General features: G+C 59.3%; 1 pseudogene; it reads left to right on the forward strand.

Annotated features, from left to right (window-relative positions):
- Positions 1 to 434: 434 nt before the first annotated feature.
- On the forward strand, positions 435 to 2,699 carry LOC125513873 (putative L-gulonolactone oxidase 4 pseudogene; annotated as a pseudogene).
- Positions 2,700 to 3,346: the final 647 nt, after the last annotated feature.

Here is a 3,346-nt window from a genome sequence, read left to right on the forward strand (position 1 = left end):
GCGTTCGGCTCCTTGATTGAGCCATCGAGGTAGCCCATCATCCCTGCCGCTTTGATATGCGGCAGGACTTGCGCCTTCCACACCAGGAAGTTCTCCCTGGTGAGCTTCTCGGTGATCGTGTGTCCAAGCGATGCGAGGGAAGGGGAGGCCATGGCAACGGGAGCGGAGGAAGAAGACATGACCTAGATGTGTTGGAAGGGTTAGGCTCTGTATACCATGTGGAAAGAGAGGCTGAAGCGTATGCCTATCAGCAGGGATGTGTGCGTGTTAATATAGCCACGAAGGGCTGCGAGATTACAAGGCTTACAGGTCTGTTAGGTCACGGATTGATCTCCAAGTCATAGGCTAGGATAAGATGCAATCGCAACAACCTAACAGAAGTACAACATCTACACTCACACATACAATATACGGTTTATAGATATACCGTATGTACATTGTTTAACAAAAACCAAATACTAGCTCACTTTAGTTGTATGTGTTCGACGGACGTATTTAAGGCCTAGCTTCGCCGTTTGCTTGAGTACTGCGATGGAAGCATGAGTAAGGTGGCCAGTCCATTCGCCACTCATTCCACAAATTACAAGACCAAGAGGTAGCAATGGAAGGTGGTACTGGCACTAGCTTGCTCGCGGTTCTCCTCCTGGCGGCAGGGTTCCTGCTCCACGGCGGAAGCTCCAGCCCTCCACCGGAGCCAGTCATCTGCACACGCGGCGGCGGCACCTCCAACTGCACCGTCACCAACACGTACGGGTCCTTTCCGGACCGCACCATCTGCCGCGCGGCCAACGTCGCCTACCCGCGCACCGAGCAGGAGCTCCTCGCCGCCGTGGCGTCCGCCGCGTCCGCCAAGCACAAGGTCAAGGTGGCCACCAGGCACTCGCACAGCCTCCCCAAGCTGGCGTGCCCCGGCGGCCGCGACGGCACCATCATCAGCACGGTGCGGCTGAACCGGACGGTGCGCGTCGACGCCGCGGCGCGGCTCATGACGGTGGAGAGCGGCATGGTCCACTGGGACCTCATCGAGGCCACCGGCGCGGCGGGGCTGTCGCTGCCGCACTCGCCCTACTGGCGCGGCCTCACCATCGGGGGCCTCCTGGCGACGGGCGCGCACGGAAGCTCGCTGTGGGGCAAGGGGAGCGCCGTGCACGAGTACGTGGTCGGAATGAGGATCGTGACACCGGCGCCGGCGAGCCAGGGGTTCGCCGTCGTGAGGGAGCTCGGCGCCGATCACCCGGCCCTGGACGCGGCCATGGTCTCCCTCGGGGTCCTCGGCGTCGTGTCCCAGGTCACCCTGGCGATGCAGCCGCTGTTCAAGCGTTCGGTGACGTTCGTGAAGCGCGGCGACGCCGACTTGCCACCGCAGGTGGCCGCGTGGGGCCGCCTCCACGAGTTCGGCGACATGACGTGGCTTCCGCAGGAGGGCCAGGTCCTGTACCGGCAGGACGACCGCGTCGACGTCTCGTCGCCGGGAGACGGGCTCAACGATCTGCTCTTCTTCCGGTCCAGTCCCACGCGCGGGCTCGTCGCCGCCAGAGCCGCCGAGGAGCGGCTGCAGGAGAACGGCACCGACGCCGCCCGGTGCGCGGCGGTGCGTACCGACGTGGCGGCCGCCGAGCGGCAGGGATACGGCTACACCAACGACGGCGTGTCCTTCACGGGGTACCCGGTGGTGGGGTACCAGCACCGCATCCAGACGTTCGGGTCGTGCATCGACAGCCCGGAGGACGGCCTCCGCTCCGCCTGCGCGTGGGACCCGCGCGTCCGAGGCCCCTTCTTCTACAACTCCGCCTTCAGCGTCGCGCTGTCCAGGGCGCCGGCGTTCGTCGCCGACATGCAGCGGCTCCGGGACCTCGACCCGGGCGCGTTCTGCGCCGGCCTCGACGGCAGGGTGGGCGTGCTCATTCGCTACGTCAGGGCGTCCTCGGCCTGCCTCGGCAAGGCGGATGACTCGGTCGACTTCGACCTGATCTACTACAGGAGCCGCTCCGCCGGCGGCAAGCCACGCGCGCACGCCGACGTGGTGGACGAGATCGAGCAGATGGCGCTGCGGAAGTACGGCGGCCTCCCGCACTGGGGCAAGAACCGCAACTCCGCCTTCGACGGCGCCATCGCCAGGTACCCGAAGGCCGGCGAGTTCCTCAGGGTGAAGGAGAAGTACGACCCCGACGGGCTGTTCTCCAGCGAGTGGAGCGACCAGGTGTTCGGGGTCAATGGTGGGAGCCCAAGCATCGTCGGGAAGCGTTGCGCCATCGAAGGGCTCTGCGTCTGCTCCGACGACTCACACTGCGCGCCGGAGCAGGGTACTTCTGCCGGCCAGGGAAGGTGTACACAGAGGCCAGGGTTTGCTCCTTTTTACGCGCACAGTGACGGGCTGTTCTCCACCGAAATGAATATCCGTGGCACGCGATGCAAACATCTACAGATAGGAGTTACTCTTTGTGAGAATAAAATGAACCAATCACACATGATTGCAATAGCTTTGTGGGGATTATCTTCTTTGAAATGGTATCTTGACAACTCTTTCCTGAGATCATCTGCTACTTAATTATTTGTTGCAACAGAGTGGTTCAACCACTCGGATTAAAGTGGTCTCCTACAAATGAAATGATTGAGATTTCAGAGGCAATTCTGCACATCCCATAGCTCCATATAAGTTGTTACTTTGCCAATGTTGTAGCACGTACAATACAATAGCAGTTTACTACCTTGTATGATTTTCAGCAAGTATGAACAGATGGAGAGGCCTTAAATCATATAATTAGCAACATTATCAACTACATGTAGAGAATAACAATGTTTCTCAATGTATATGACTAAAGGGTAAAGGGGCATGACATAGTATTAAGTTTCAAATATCATTTTTGGTGGTTTTATCCTTCGTAATCCCACGGAATAAAAAGTTTGCTGGTTTCAACATCTGCGAGGTGAGACCCTTCCCTGTTTCAACATGGTATTAGGCCTTGTTTGGTTTCCTCGAATCCCCTGGGATCCCCGTCTATTCCCTGGGGAGGGAACGCACGGGCCAAATCGGATCCGGGTAGGACACCGACGCATTTGGCTGTGACCCCCGTCAGGGTGTGTCAGCCCTATTCCCATCATTTCCCTGGGCGTCAAATCCACACCTCCCGACGCCAGGCTGGAAACCCACGACTCTCTCGCGACCGAGCATCTCTCTGGCGACCTCCTCCGCTTACCTCGCGACGTATTCCGCCTCCCTCCGGCGTGACCACACCCCTCTGCCGTCGGACTTAGCCTCATCACGAGAGATGTCTGGAATTTGCTTCCTAATTTCAAATTGTTTTGGTGGCAGGTGTTCGTCCCCCTGTAGCCAAATGGGGCAGAA

The sequence above is a fragment of the Triticum urartu genome, chromosome 1A (assembly GCF_056163025.1).
Source record: "Triticum urartu cultivar PI428250 chromosome 1A, HENAU_Tu73, whole genome shotgun sequence".
NCBI lineage: Eukaryota > Viridiplantae > Streptophyta > Magnoliopsida > Poales > Poaceae > Triticum > Triticum urartu.